This window comes from Ochotona curzoniae, unplaced genomic scaffold (genome assembly GCF_017591425.1).
Source record: "Ochotona curzoniae isolate NIBS_2020 unplaced genomic scaffold, NIBS_Ocur_1.0 scaffold_3208, whole genome shotgun sequence".
In the NCBI taxonomy this organism is placed as follows: domain Eukaryota; kingdom Metazoa; phylum Chordata; class Mammalia; order Lagomorpha; family Ochotonidae; genus Ochotona; species Ochotona curzoniae.
The window spans coordinates 6,970,331-6,986,627 of record NW_024467106.1 but is presented as its reverse complement, the minus strand read 5'-3'; the positions used below and the strand labels follow the sequence as shown (position 1 = coordinate 6,986,627).

The following is a 16,297-nucleotide window of genomic DNA, read 5'->3' as shown; positions in this document are numbered from 1 at the left end:
AAAGGCAGAGTGACAGAAAGAGAGGGAGACAGATCTGTTGGTTCACTCCCCAAATGACCACAACTGAGGTCAGGCCAGGCTGAAGCTGGAAGCATGAACATCCAGACCATCCACATGGTGGCAGGGCCTGCGCATTCAGGCCATCTTCAGGTGCTCTCCCAGGGACATTCACGGAGAGCTCAATCAGAAGCCGAGCAAGCAGGATTCAAACAGATGGCAACACAGGCAGCAGTTTAACCCACTGCATCACAACATGGCCTCGAGAAATGCAACTATCATAACAAATGTGGGAGAAGAGACATAAGCACACACGTGGTTTCTAGAACTCTGACATTAATACCAAACACACTCAAAATGAGCTAACAGCACCGCAGTGGGAATGGTGTTCCCACACTATTCTGCAATTACTGGGAAAGACAGAAAAGGCACAACTTCCCCTTACCCTATCCCCTGCATCCTGTCCCCTAGCAGAAAGCTCGTGAAGACACACTCGACAGAAACTATGCTTTCTCCAAGCACTCACTACTGCAACACACACTCGAGACCACAAGCAGGACAGAGGACGCTCCGAGCCCGGGCTAAGGGACAGAGGTCCGACTGAGCCACACCCTGACGCGGGACTGAACGTCTCCTCTGAAGTTACTCACCAAGCTTCAGCTTCTGAAGCACACTGAAAACACGCAATTTATATTCTGCAAGTCTCAGGTAGAAATGATATTGTCACTGAAGACAAAAAATCTTTTTTTCTGGAGTTTCATAAATTAGGGGCTCTGTTTGTTTGTTTTTGGTATTTTGTATTTTACACCAGCTATTTAAACTCTTACCATATGTTTGTTGTCCAGGCTAACAAAAACGCAAGTTATACCAACTTGGAATTTTTATTATCATTGTGAGAATATGACTACACTTTTAATTCTGCTCATATTTCAACTCAGCAACTTTAATCTCATCTTCCAAGCTTCATTAGCTTATAAACAAACTGTTTCTCAGGTAAACTGAATTGCTCCACACCAGGATCTTAAGCAAATAAATAAGTACAAAACAGCCAGAGATTATAAATTAGAGCAGACAAATCTGTATCTAGCCCCACACCAGTAAAGAGCATTCTATCAATAGAGTGAAATGCTAATCTCCTAATTAACAACCTAATTAGGTAATTATGGCTTTGCAAAGGGATGCCGAAATGAAATATGACAACATGGTCACCTCTTTATATGGCACCTGTGGGCTTTTTCAGCTGTCATCGCAAAGAGTGCAATATCAATTTGAACTGATGACAAAGTGCTGTCATTTTTCATTCTGATAATATACAGAAAGCTTTGGACAGAAGCAGTTTACAAAAGAATCAACTTGCCTGATATTTTTCTAATTTAAAATACATTCAAATACGTCATTAAATTTTTGCATGTTTTTAAATTCTATATAGAATCACCAGGCATTAAAAAACTGGTCACCATGCTTAATTGTACAAGACTAAATTATTTCAATCATAAATATCTAATCATTACAAAAGAATAAAATTTCAAATATAGGCAATTACCTAGGTTGCCCTGCACCTAGGCAAGTGTAACACTGCTAGCAGAAAAGCAGCCAATAGTTGGCAAACATTTTTTGTTAACCATATCAGTGTGCCAATATAGTTGCCTGTCCTATTTTTCAATTTTTCAAAAAGATACACAGAGAACTCTACATGAACGGTAGCGGTATGGAGAAGGGCTTCCAGACTGCTCAGGGAAGAGAGTCTGGGAACACGCTGCAGTGGGGACAAAGGCATGTTTGACAGGTGAGCAGTGATTTCTGGGAGCTTCCGCAGAGCAGCAACAGTGCCTGTGCGTACATGAAGGAGCTGAGACAAGATGGCTTAGAACAGGGAAACCAGATGGTATGTCTGGGCCAAATCAAGGTGCCCACCCACGTGGGAGATCTGGGCTGGGATAGGTAGCATTGCCATCACCAGCTGGCCCACACTAAAGCTGGGGCTGAGAGGGTATGCCTGTTGGGGCTAGGTTATAGTATCTGCCTGTGAATGCTGGGGCAAAGGGTGGACCACAGCACCCGCTGGAACAAAAACATATCTGGGAGCATTTGTGGGTTTCTTTCTGTGGGACTTCAGCATTCACAAAAAGTTGGGGGTAATGACGAGTGAGCCAGGCTGCCTGCAGCAACCACCAGCACCCATGAAATCAGAGCTGGGAGGTATGACAGGGTAACTTCGGGAAATCTCCTGCTAGGATACAGCTCCCATTGGGAAGCACGACTGCCAGAGAGCTAGGGGCAGGCCGGGCCAGGCTTCAGCACCCCATTGGCATGTGTATGGTCCACCGTGGAGAAAGGTTGGGCTGAGCCAATTTGCAACACACAAGCAAGAGTCAGGACAGGGTACAAGCTGGAACAGGTTGGGCATAACACCTACCAGTTCACATGCAGGTGGAGGTATGCTAGGGTTGGGCCACTCTGGGCCTCACTGTTGCATCAGCCAGTGAGAGCTGGAACTGGGGGCAAACTAGGCTGAGCCAGGCTGGTGAATACTGACACTAGAAGCAGGCCATGCCAGATTGGGCCATAGCACCCAAAGGCATGCACAAGACCTGGAGTTGGGAGTGGACCTGGTAGGTGAACTTTGGGGATGTCTCTACTAGGTCACAGCTCCCATGAGTGAGCATGAAAGCTGGGACTGGGAGCAGGCTAATCTGAGCAGGACTATAGCACCCATCAGCCCCAGCATGTGGGCTTGGTCTAGAAGTGGACCAGCCTGGATTAGTACGCCACACATGCTGGCATGCACAAAAGCCAAAATGGGTGCAGCCCAGTTGGTTGGGTGACAGCACCTGCTGCCATGTGCCAGGACTGGATGCAAATCATGTCAGGCTGAACCACAATACCCATGGCAAAAGGAAGATCCAGGACTGGGAGCAGGCCTAGCAGGGGAACTGTAGGCACTCCCTTGCTAGGCTATAGCTTCTGCTGTAAGCATGAGAGCCAGGGCTGTGGGTAGGTGGGGCTGGACAAGGTAGCAGCACGTGTCAGTATATATGTGGGATGGATCTGGAGATGGATGAGGCTAAGCAAAGCCATAGCACTCAAGCGTGTGCATGAGAGCCAGAAAAGATGAGAGCCAGGCCAGGCTAGATTTAAGCCTGGTAAGGGTTTGGGGGATGCCCAACTAGGCTGGGACACTCACTCATACGTTTGAGCAAGGGGCCTGTGGGGATTGGATAGGGCTAGGCCACAGTACCTATTGATTCACCTGAGTGCCGGGGCCAGAGGTAGAACCAACCATGCAGCTACATCCACCAGAATGTGCACTGGCTAGTACAGGTGATGGACCTAACCTGATCCAGCACTACCCGGCACATACAAGGGTCAAGTCTGAGCTCACCCAGGCAAGGTTTCTTGGGAGGACACCCCAGCCACAGGGGAAAATCACAATGTATGTAGACCGACCTTGGAGTACATGCATCAGGACTGGGTTTCTTCAGTTGCTGAGCAGACAACATGCCCAGATACAGACGAGGAACATGACAGCCAGCTCATCTAGGCCAGAACAGCGTATTGAGTGCCTCATAAGGAGATGGAAAGCAGAATATGTTGAACAACTCTCCTGGCAAGCTGTGCAGCAAGTGTCTGGGTCTGTGGATGCATTAAGGGGGATGTGGTCAGCCCATAGACTGTAGGAAGATCTTCTCAATCCTGGTGCAATGAAGCCAGCAACACTTCAGCACTATCAAAACCACTCAAGCAACACTCAGAACATTCTTCCCCACCTCAGGGTCTCTAACATGTCATCAAGCAGCCGTATCCCATCCCCAGAAGCTGATGTAGCTCAACAGCAAGGAGCGAGCCCCCTCCTGCGCCCCCACAGCAGACAGAGGGGGAGAAAAAGAACCGAAACATTTGTCCCACCTACCTTCCTCCATACCTGGACTCTCCTGACCCTAAAAGGCCCACATGGGCATGCATCCCTCTCAACAATGCTAACCATATTAAAAATTTTAAAATGTTTAAAAAGAATCCAAGAAATAGAAGGCAACAATTCATCAAGATTGTTCAATGTTCATAATGACTACTATTTAAAAAAAAAAAACTTGCATCAATTTTTTCTTAACAAAATAAAAACTGAGATAGAAATCTATATTTGTTAGAGTAAATCAGAATAGAGATGAGGCCTAAAGAATGCCTTAGCACACAAAGCGAATCAGACATCTTAACTGACCTTAACTGTGCTTGATTTGCAAACATAGGCAACACTGAAGTTGTGCTCATTCTTGTGCATGTGTGTATTACAGAAAAACAGAACTTAAACTCAACACTGAAAAACTGCCAACAAAATCACAGGGATCTTCCAAGGGCATGGACCAAATGCATACAATAAGCAATCAAGTGTTTCCTGCTTTACTTCCTACATAAGAACGTGTGATGCGCAAATCATTCTCTGTTCAAATACACTCTCAAAATTCTGTACAGCTGCTGCTTTTTTTTAACACACTTGTAAACATCCTTATCAAAAAGTGCCTCCCCGTACATGAGCAAACAACTGACAAAAGAACTTTCCACTTGATGACCAATCTCAATGTCCCGGTGATAGATTATATTCTATCTGAAAATAAAGACAGGGTAGTCACAGGCCTGCTCATTGTACCACTGGCCACTGAAGCACGGCAGCAATGATGCTCCACTTCCCATCCAGGGAAGTGCTTATGGGCTGGGAAAGCAGCTGCGCATGGCCCAAGTCCTAGGGACCCTGCACCCATGTGAGTCACCAGAGGAAGCTTCTGGCTCCTGGGCTTCAGATCAACTCAGCTCTGGCTGATGCAGCCATTTTGGGGAAGAGCAGATATAAGATCTTCTCTTTTTATCTCTTCCTCTCTCTCTCTGTAAAATCAGCATAATTAAATAATTTTTTTTTAAAGTTGTAACTGAGGAAGAATTTATAGGGTTGGAGAACCTTTTGTAAATGGTCATTTGGATACTTATTAAATCATTCACCTGCTATACAAAATTATCAACTTCAAAATTAGCCTGCTAGGCTTAGCATGACGGCTCAATGGCTAAATGCTCGCCTTGCACAAGCCGGGATCCAATATTGGAGCCGATTCTAATCCCAGCTGCTCCACTTCCCTTCCAGCTCCCTGTTTGTGGCCTGGGAAAGCAATGAAGGATGGCCCAAAGCTTGGGGCCCTGTGTGGGAGACCTGGAACAAGCTGGCTTTGGATCAGCTCAGCTCTGGCCGTTACAGCCACTTGGGGAGTGAACCAGCAATGGAAGATCTTTCTCCCTGTCTCTCCTTTTCTCTGTGAATTTGCCCTTCCAATACAAATAAATAAATCTTTTTTTAAAAAAATTAGCTTGCTCTAGATTTACTGCATTTCTGAGTTCCACCTACAGTTACCTTGGCAAGGCTATACCAAATGACTTCACAGGAAGGACTTTACTCACTGCTGAACCACAGTGAAAGCCAACTTGAAAATACAACCTATGATTTGAGAATCAAATGTGTTTATGAATAGTCTGCTGCTTGAAATTACAGTCAACTGAGGCTGGTGTTGCAGTAAAGCAGATTAAGCTGCCAAAACTGCCACCTATAAAGCCAGAATCCCCTCAGAATGTTGGTTTTGAGTCCAGGCTGTCCCACTTGTAATCCAGCTCCCTGCTAACACACCTGGGAACACAGCCTAAGATGGGACACCAAGGAGGAGTACTACGATCCTGGCTTCAGCCTGGCCAGCCCCAGCCACTGCAGCCATTTGGGGAATAAACCAGCAGACGGATCATCTGTTTCTTTTACATGTGCTCCTGGACACTCACACAGGAGATAAGAATGGAGCTGCAGGGCCCAGCGCCGTGGCCTAGTAGCTGCACTCCTCACCTTGCACACACTGGGATCCCATATGGGTGCCAGTTCTAATCCCAGCAGCCCCACTTCCCATCAGCTCCCTGCTTGTGGCCTGGGAAAGCAGTTGAGGATGGCCCAAAGCCTTGGGACCCTGCACCCACATGGGAGATCCGGAAGAGGGTCCTGGCTCCTGGCTTTGGATCAGCTCAGCTCCGGCCATTGCAGCCACTTGCGGAATGAATCAGCAGACAGAGGATCTTCCTCTCTGTCTCCTCCTGAGTTTTCCCATTAAAAAAGAGAGAGAGAGAGATCCAGACTCCTGGTGTGCCCTGGCCCAATCTGGGTACTGTGGCCATTTGGGAAGTGAATGAATGGATATAACATTAGTTCTCCACAACCCCCACATGCATTCATTCTCTTTTTCTTTCTGCTTTTGTAATAAAAATAAATTATATAAAAATTACAGTGAGCAATCTTTGAACATGAATACAGTTCTACACCTCTAATTATTTCACTGACAAAGATTCCTAGAAATGGAATCACAAGTGTAAAAGCCATGCGTGACCTTTCTTAGCACATCTAATACTCACATTGCCAAATTCTGCTTTCCACAAAGGCTTCACACATTTACATTTCCTCTAATACAAGTGACCATTCCACCAGCAATCTTTGCCAGCAACAAGTTACTATGTTTCTGCTAACTATTTAAACTTCAGACCATAAGACTAACTGTAATCACTCCTACAACATAACCAATAACTTTGTATAAGCATTAAGTTTAAAGCTTCACATATTTTTTTGGAAAGGCAGATCTACAGAAAGGAGAGAAAGATCTTCAACCTACTGCCTACTCCTCAAATGGTTGCAACAGCCAGAGCTGAGTTGATCTGAAGCCAGGGTGCAGAGTCTCAAGGCTTTGGGCCATCCTCCACTGCTTTTCTAGGCCATTAGCAGAAAGCTGGATGGGAAGTAGAGCAGCTCAGACATGAACCAGCACCCATATGGGATGCGACACTTGACAGAGGAGGATTAGCCAAATCAGCTAATGCTTTGGCCCAAAGCATTAAGTTTAAATGAGTAAGAAATCTTATCAGACCCTGAAGACCCACACCACCTCCCAAAGCAGTAAAAGTTTCAAGATTTATTTTGCTTTCAAAGGAAAATCATTCCTTCAAATAATTTCTACCTATTTCTCTGCTGAAACAGTACTTATTTATAATACATTACCTTAAGATGAGTCCATAGGGAACTGAAAAATGTGGAGGTTTTTTTTCAAGTTTTACACATTTAGCCCATTTTACCTGCACTAATAATAAAGACATATTCATAAAAGCACATTCAAATATAGGATATTATGAATCTAATACTGCATATATTTAGAGGTAAATGTGACATAATATTCAATTTATTTCATGATTACTACAACTTAATTCCAGCAGTTATTCTAATACCTCCTTGCTCTTTCCAGAATTTCAGGTTTGTTTGTTAAGTGGTTTCTCCCATTTTTCTTATTTCCAATTACCTAAAAACTGCTTTCTACTTTTGGCCCAGATTTTGTGTTTCCTATATTAAATCTATTTCCCCAATATATCTAGACTGCTGCCAACTAGAGTTAATAAATTTTGAATGACTGTTCAGGATTTATTTTCTTCATTTTTATATTCTATGCTACTTCCTTATACAATAGCTTATGAATGAAAACAATGTATCTAGAAGTCCAATATTTCTTCAATTTTCGGCTTATGGAAGTTGGATATTAAAATAAAAATAAATTAAACTCTTGGGTTGGGAACTCCCGGACCATATTTCTCTCATTCTGCCTGGTGTCTCTATGCCCCCTTTCAATCTTCTGTAGATACAGTCAGCAAAGCACCGTACGCGTCTGGGGAGTGCGTGGCCCATCCAAGTCCTTTCCCCAGGAAAGAATGAACAAAGCACCCTGAGAAGAGGGCAGAGCTGAGCAGGGCTCCCTCCCTACCATCCTGAGAGGAGCCGCTGGCTAGAGGGGAGCCACTCTCCACCAGCCTCCCCCAACTGGGTGGCACCAGCTGTCAACTGAGCCACTTTGAGCATGTCAATTAGAATCAGAAAGCTTGGTAACCTGGAGAGATTTCTACCAGACTTGGCTCATTACTATCCCAAAGGGAAAAAGGACCCAAAGCTCTGTAGGCAACCTGACCAACTCCAAGCGCAGTGACTGGCGCGGCTATATGCAGGACTCAAGGCTCGGTGCACTTTCTGCTAAACTACGACTCACTGGATTAGAGTTAAAAAAAAAAAAAAAAACAAAGGACACAAGAGCTGTTAGCAAATTCACAACGCTACTTCACTATACTGTGGAGAATCCCTAAACACACAAGCTGGTAATGTTAAAAATGCTAACAGTGGGCCCAGCGGCGTGGCCTAGTGGCTAAAGTCCTTGCCTTGAACACACCAGGATCCCATATGGGCGCCGGTTCTAATCCCAGAAGCTCCACTTCCCATCCAGCTCCCTGCTTGTGGCCTGGGAAAGCAGTTGAGGATGGCTCAAAGCCTTGGGACCCTGCAACCGCGTGGGAGACCAGGAAGAAGTTCCTGGATCCTGGCTTCAGATCAGCATAGCATCGGCCGTTGCGCTCACTTGGGGGGTGAATCATCAGACGGAAGATGTTCCTCTCTGTCTCTCCTCCTCTCTGTATATCTGACTTTCCAATAAATAAATCTTTAAAAAAAAATGCTAACTGGGGCTGGTGCGGTAGGCTAGGGGCTAATCCTCATACAACCGCCTAGGATCCCACATTGGCACCAGTTCTAATCCTAGCTGCTTCACTTCCTTCCAGATCCCTGTTTGTGGTGTGGGAAAGCAGTAGAGGATGACCCAAGGCCTTAAGACCCTGCACCTGCATGAGAGACCCAAAAAAAGCTGCTGGATCTGGGCTTCGGATTGGCTCAGCTCCGGCTATTGTGGCCACCTGGGTAGTGAACCAGTGGATGGAAGATCTTTCTGTCCCTCCTTCTCTCTGTAAATCTGCATTTCTAATTAAAAAGAAAAAGAAGAAGAAACTAATGGTGGCATCCACAGTGACTGCCCCCTAGGATATATGCATCCCATAGAGGTAGGAGTCCAAGTCCCCACTGCTTCACTTTACAGCCAGCTCACTGTGATGCGCCTGGGAAGACAGTGGAAGATGGTCCAAGCGAAGAGTGTCCCGTACCCACATGAGAAGCCCGATGAAGGTCCCTGCTTCATCCTGTTGGAGCCTTCTGAGGAGTGAATCAGGACACTCAGGATCTTTCTACCTCTGCCTTTTCATCTGTAACTGTTCAAATAAACAAAAAAAATTTTGAAACGACAAAGTGCTAAAAGCACTGAACAACTGTGTAAATTCATCTCCTCGTCCCTCCTGAAATTCAGCCGGCTTACATAAGAAGTGTTCCCTTGGCCACTTCCCAGAAGGTGGGGCTCAGCGGAAGCTGCAGCTTCCTGACTCTGCACTCCCCCAGGAGACTGCACTGGTAACCTCTCACCATGCTGTACCTCTGCTCTCAACAGGGTGCACCCCACTTCAGCCGCCAGGCCTATCCAAGCTCACAATCCAGCTGCCTAGGAACAGACACCCATTCACAAATCTAGATGGCCATCTTTTAAATGCAATTTTTTGAACTAAATGTATTTTGATCCAGACAGCTTCCTTTCAGAAAAATCATAAAATCCAAACACCAGATCCTCAGATGGCAATGACCACCTGGACATGGGTGGGTGGCTGGCACTCTCAAGTAGGACTCACCAGGGTCCATCCCACTCATGATAGTGCACCTGGACACATGACTTACGACCGCTGAAGCAGTTACGCAGGTAGTAACTTTATATCTACTGTTGTATTCTGAACCACTAGCTCTTTACATCAGAATAAAAGTCTCTCTACAAGTTCTCTCAGCCTGAAACACAGAAATCCAATGACCACAAAACACTTCTCAATTCTAGGAGTTTGGCAAAACAGTGAAGGTGCCACTTGAGCTGCCCAACACAACTGAATGTCTGAGTTTGGGTCCCAGCTCTCCTTCCACACCTGCTTTGTACTGATGTGTGCCCTGGGAGTGAGTCAGATGGATGGCTCAAAGACTCAGTTCCTGCCACCTACAGTGGCTCCCAGACTGAGCTCCGTGCTCCAGGTTTGGCCTGGTCCATCCCTGCCCACTAGAGGGATTTGGGGAGTAAACCAGGAGGTAGAAGATTCAATCTCAAACTCTCAACTAATTAAAAACATTTTTTAAAAAAAGATAATTTCCAATGAGGGGGTGATATATCTTAAAAAAAAAAAAGCCTCAACCATCACCATCAGGAAATGCATGTGTTTATATTTTTATATCTATTTATTTGCAAGGCAGAGTCACAGACATGGGAAGAGAGATATCTTCCACCCACTGGTTCACATTCCAAATGGACACAACAGCCAGGAGCCAGGAGCCAGGAGCTCCACAAGGGTCTCCCACCTGCGGGCAGGTGCCCAGGCACTTGGGCCATTTGTTTGCTTCCCTGGGGCATTAGCAGAGAGTGAGACTGAAGGCATAGCAGGCTACGGGCGGACACCAGGATGCAGACGGTAAACCTTCTCTGGCAGCGACAGCATCCCATACGGATAATTAATTCAAGGCCAGCTCCCTGCTAGCAGCCTGGGAAAGCAGTAGAGGATGGCCCCAAGTCTTCAGATCTCTGCACCCACATGGACAACCCAGAAGGAACTCTTGGTTCTTGGCTTTGGGCCGTCCAGCTCCAGTCAATACTGCCATCTGGGGAGTGAACTAGCAGTCTCCTTCCACCCCTCCTGCCCCAACCCCCTTTGCCTTTTGGAAAGAAAAAGAAAAAAAATACATTTATATAAAATTTTAAAAAGAGAGAATGAAGAGTAGCCGTCAGGATTCAAACCAGCATCCAGATGGGATGCCTGCATGGCAGGTGGCAGCTCCATCACTGGCCCCGAGATTCACATTAAAAGTGACAGACTAGGTGATGAGCTCCTCCAGTTCAGAAGCGGCTCTGCACCTCACTGGCCCAAACGTCCAACACAGTGACCACCACCATGAGCACCGCTCCACAAACAGCCTGAAGGCCTACAGGCCTCTCCAGAGACCTGTCCACCAGCAAAGAGGTGCAGCCCAGAAGGGCAAAAGGCCCAAGTTGGCTGACTGAAAACCCTTTCATCTCACCCTCTGTCAGCTGTACAAGCGCAATGAAGCCATTTATCCTCTAAGTGCCCCAGTTTCCTCATCTGTAAAACCTTCTCACACTAGAATAAGCAAGATGAAGCCCAGACCAGCCTGCTGCCACAGGCATGCACTCGTGAGCTACCATCACCAGGGTGCACCTGCTTGTGCCAACTCACTCCGCAGGAACTTCTACCCCACCACCTACAGCCCACATCCTCCACTGCAATGCCAACAACCTCAAGAAGGTGACCTGGTTTTATTCTTTGTATCCCCAGGGCCTAACACTTTGCCTGACACTGCTGAGTAGAGTCCGAGATACCCACAGCATCAAACTGCAAGTGTCATGAGCGGAAACTAGAATTTCCGGCCCTGGCACTGTGGCACAGGTGGTTAAGGTGCTGCCTGCAACCCCAGCATGTCGTGTGGGCTGGAGTTCCAAGTGCTCCACTTGGGATCCTGTTTCCTGTTAATATGCCTGGGAAAGTGGAAGACGGCTGGAATGCTTGGCCTCTGCCATCCACACGGGAGACTTCAGGAGACTTGCAGTCTCCTGATTTCTGCTTGGGGACCCTCGAAACCACTTGGAGACTGAGCCAAGGAATGGAAGATCTTTGTCTCCCTCTCCTGTAACTCTGCCTTGAGATCAAAAGTGCTCCAAACTTCCAAATTTTTTCAGATTTGGGGATATTCCCACAGGCTTTATCAATTAAATATCCCTAATCCAAAAATCCAAAATTTAAAATGCTCCAAAATTGAAACTTTGGGAGTGTTCTTACGTAAGTGCTCAGGAAGTTTCTGTCCTGGGGTGGATGTCTGACTTGGTGGCTCAGGGAGATGCCTGTGTCCCATGTCAGGGTGCCTAAGGGCCACACCCACTTCCGGCCCCTGACTCAGTTTCTGTGGGTACAGATCCCAGAAAGCAGCAAAGATGGCTCAAGTGACTGGGTTCTGCATCCATAAAGGAGACCATGACTGAGTTCTTAGCCCTGACTTGTACCCCAGCCCGGCCTCAGCCACTGCAAGCAGTCCAACAGTGAACCAGTGATTGGCAACTCTATGTCCTCTCTCTAAAAAAAAAAAAAAAAAATCTTTAAAAATAAAATTCCAGATTTGTATTTCTGGATTAGGAATACTCAGCATACATGAGGCCCTTGATGCACACTGGCTCACTACTCATTCATGTCACACGCAAGGTCTGTAACACCCCCAGTCCCGATCCCTAACTAAGGAAAATGATGCTTACTTGGGGCTTTGGCACAGGAGGTTAAACGACCACCTGCAAGGATGGCATCCCATATGGGCGTGGGTTTGCTTCACTTCCAATGAGCCCCCTGCTAATGCACCAGGAAAAGCAGCATTCGACAGCGCAAGTGCGTGGGTCCCTGCATCCATGTCGGAAACCCTGAAGAAACTCCTGGCTCCTTGCTTGAGTCTGACCCAGCCCCAGCCCCATAGCTGCAGTCACTTGGGGAATAACCCAGCAGATGGGAAATTTCTCACTTTAATATGCCTTTCAAATCAACAAAAACAACAGTAAATTTAAGAAACTTGACAAAGGCTGTTGACCGGGACAGAGACCAGGAGTGAACCCCAGGCCACAGGCTACCCACTCAGCCCCGAATCAAAGCGGGCGACTCATGTACCATCAACCTGTGCTCCTGCCCACATCCACACCAGTCTTGGTACCATCCTGTTTAATATTCACATTTGTTTCTTTGTATACTTTTAGTGTGTGTTTGGAAAACAATAGCTGGGTTGAGAAGTCAAGAGAGGTTGAGGCAGCAGCCAGAGCTGGGTTCGAGTTATGTGAGCCATTCATCTGCAATTTCCCACTCTGTAAGCTGAGGCTAGAATGCTGAACCAAGAGGACCCTACAGATGATATCCCGGACGCAGCGCACTGAGGAAGGTGCGTTGTACTTCCTCTTACAAAGCAGTCCCCGGGGCACCCAGCTGCCCTGCAACACCGCAAAGCGTCCAGGTCACAAAAGAACGCACACAGCCTGCTAGCTGCTGTGTTGCATTAAACTTCCTTCTCTCTCCCACTAACCTGCACTCCCTGTGGGCCACACCGGGTCTGGTGTATCTCTACGCAGCTTCATTCCGTCCCTAGGACACAGCCCTCCTCAGTAACTGACTGCCAAATGAAATCATTGCAAACCCAACAATGAGTGTTTGTAGGATTCCAGAGAAGCTATCACTTCCAACCAGAGTTGTCCAACATTGGGTTGTGGGAGGCCAACGTTGGCTGAACCACCGCACACCTGTCCAGAGGAAGCAGGGGAAAAGGGAGTGCAGCCTTCTGAAGCCCTGCAGAAGACCAGGGCCACAGGGAAGAACAAAGCCTGCCTGACGTGGGTGAGCCACAGCTCAGGGCGGGGGCTTGGTGCAATCTAGCAGGAGGTGGGTCGGACCGGAAGTCGCCAGCACACCCCACAGGCCCCAGGAAGCCTACAGGTGTGCCAACTGAAGAGGGCAGAAACCACCACCACCGCTCACCAACTGTCCCGCATCTACAGGGCACCTCGTGCAGGGGGGTCTCAGAACACAAGGATTAAACTACAGGGCCCCTTTTTCTGCTCTAGTGAAGCTCCACATTAAAGGTTTCACCCCTTCTGCTAGTCAAAACAGAAGCAGAGTTCGGGTATATATATAATATATATATATATATATATATATATATATACACACTACGTTTTTAAACAGAATACCTCCACAGGTTCCCACCTGGGTAAGTTTTCAACTTTGCTGACTTGGGTAACATGATGCTTTCCACGTGAGCTGATTTCCAAGAAAGCACTTGTACGGTTCAGTGTGAGGTTTGGGCCCAATTCTGGGTTCCAGTTTGGGGGGTAGGGGGGAGGGATCTTTGGTTACATGACAACTTCCTCCTGTTCAAGACGGTTTTCTTTCAGCCTTCAACAGACCCAGAAAACTCCCACAAATGTTAAATAAAGAAATAAACAGCAAAATCGCAGCAGTGTTCTAGCTAACAAGAAGTCTTGAAGAGGCTGGGGAGAAGGGGGACCACACGGGCAATCTTTCCACAACTTTGACTTTCACACGGTGAAGATCGGGGTGCCCAGCAGCTCGTGCCGAGCGCGGCAACTGTCACCTGCACACGCACCCCAACCCCACTGGGTCCCCCCTGCTCCCAACTCACAGCCACAGCTTCCCGTTCTGGAATGTGCCCGGAAGCGGCCGCTGCTGACCCCCTGCGCCCGGGGCCTGCCGGGCGGCCCGCTGGGCAGCGCCGCCAGGTCCGCCCGTGGGAGGAAGGGCGACGAGCGAGCTGGCGGCTGGGGCCACCTTTACCTGAAGCTGCTGCCACACTACGAGGCCGGGGTGGCCTGGGGACACGTTCCCGAAGGGAGGGGAGGGCCCAGCTCCCCGACGCCTCCCGGCCCCTGCCCCGACTCGGCCAGGCGCTCGTCCCGGCCCTCTCAGCTGCCGTCTGCCGGGCTCGCCCTCATGCCCCTGCCGCCCGCCGCCCGCCGCCGACCGGCCGAGCAGCAGCAGCCAGCGAGCCCTGCTGCCCGAGTCGCGCCACGACCCGGAACCGCACCCCGCTGCACCGGAAATGCCTGGCCGAGAAGCCGCCTCCGGCTCGGGACGTAGTGCGCAAGCCCCAGAGCCGAGCGCGGTGGGGGGGGGGGCCGGACGGAGGGGCTGCGCATGCGCGTCTCTGCTCCGAGCGGCGGCTCTGGGCCTGGGCAACGCATGGCAGAACCTGGTCGGTGTGCCCGTGCACGCCCGCGCAGCTGGGCTGGTCTTGAACTCAAGTCCACGTTCGCGTTCCCCGGCGAATCCCCCCTCTCTCTTCCCACTTCCAAGGAGCAGGAGTTCTCGGTTCATGCAGAAGTAGGTGATGAAGCAGCTTAGTTCCAGGGTTACGGCTCTGAGAACCAAACAGCGTGAGGTTTGGCCATCAGGGAGTTCCTGGCGTCATAAACGCGCGGGGGACAGAAAGCCACAGCTGTTTCTTTTATCATCTGGAAAACAACGAAGCTGATAAGCAGCAAGAACGGCAAACAGCTGCATCTCACATAAGTCTGTGGGGGGCGCTCTGCCAAAGCTACAGGGGTGAACGGGTGAGATTTTGTGGGACACCTGACACGTTATCCTGCCCCCCTAACTCTGATTTCACCTCTCTCTCAGGTCTGAAACCCAGCTGTCCTTTGGGCCCACTAAAGGCCTAGCTAAAATCGAAATCGATTGGACCTGCGGCTCATCTCTGCTTTCTAGAGCTCACATACCTTTCCCGCCGTTATCTGTAACGTGGACATGACCAAAGCCAGGAGTGTGCTGTGGCAGAGTGCATCAAGCTGCAGCCTGAGAGGTCACATGCCCATATCACAGTGCTGCTTGGAGTCCCAGCTGCGCCACTTGCGATCCAGGTTCTTGCTCAGGCGCCTCAGAGGGCAGTGGCTGCTGACCCCTGCACCCACGTAGGAGACTTGGGTGGTGGTCCTGGTTCCTGGCCTCGGCCGTTTTCATTCGGGCTGTGAGCCAATAGGTGACAGATCATTGCTCTGTGTGTATGAGAAATCGTATCTGATTCTGTTGCCTTGTTGTGAGGGTTAAATGGGCTGTTTTCTAGAACTGCAGAGGACGCAGGCAAGCCTGTGACTGACACTGAATGCTCACCATCATTTCTCCTCTCGTCAATAAGCAGACATCTGTCAGTGCCCAGCCTAGGCACCGGAGTGTCAGCATAAGAGAATCAGACTCTGCCCTCAAGGTCTGCGGGTTAAAGTGGTTCCAAGCTGGCATCTTCAGAAGCAGGTTAAGCCACAGCTGCAGTGCCACATTCCCCGTCACAGTGCAGCGGCTCTGCCGGGGCCAGGCTCCCTGCTGACGCGCCTGGGAAAGCAGCGCCTGACGCCCCAAGTGTCTGAGGCCAAGACCTCTCCCTCTCCCCTCCGGCTTCTGCCCTTGCCCTCTGTCACTCTGCCTTCCAAATAAATACACTTTAAAAAATAAAATGTAAAAGTTCCTGTGGCAAGTTGGCATGCTGGGAAATAAGGACAGATTTCAAAGGCAGTGTTGAGGGTTCTGGGGAGAATGAAGAGTCTAAACTTAGACGGTATTAATATAAGGGTTTGTATGATTTCCCTGTAGTTAGAGCCGTCACGGTAGAAATAGAAATATACCAAAAGGCAAAAGATCGGACTAATGCGAGGAAGAGGGTTTGCCAGATAGGTGTGATGGGGTCAATAAATTTAAAATCTCGCCTTTTAACAATGTTTGAAGAGACAGCCACAGAATGTGTGGCGTG

The 16,297-nt window shown here is 48.5% G+C and overlaps 1 protein-coding gene across 5 annotated transcripts in view; it reads right to left on the bottom strand.

Annotated features, from left to right (window-relative positions):
• Positions 1-14,531, bottom strand: part of MAPKAP1 (MAPK associated protein 1) — a 223,178-nt gene extending 208,647 nt beyond the window's left edge. For 2 of the 5 annotated variants that reach the window (XM_040963887.1, XM_040963890.1), the window contains exon 1: positions 14,335-14,531. The gene's annotated coding sequence lies outside the window, so the exon portion shown is untranslated. Of the gene's footprint in view, positions 1-3,444; positions 3,931-14,182; positions 14,266-14,334 lie in introns of those variants that run through there. The other 3 variants (XM_040963892.1, XM_040963889.1, XM_040963888.1) reach the window with 3 other exon arrangements.
• Between the last annotated feature and the right edge of the window lie 1,766 nt (positions 14,532-16,297).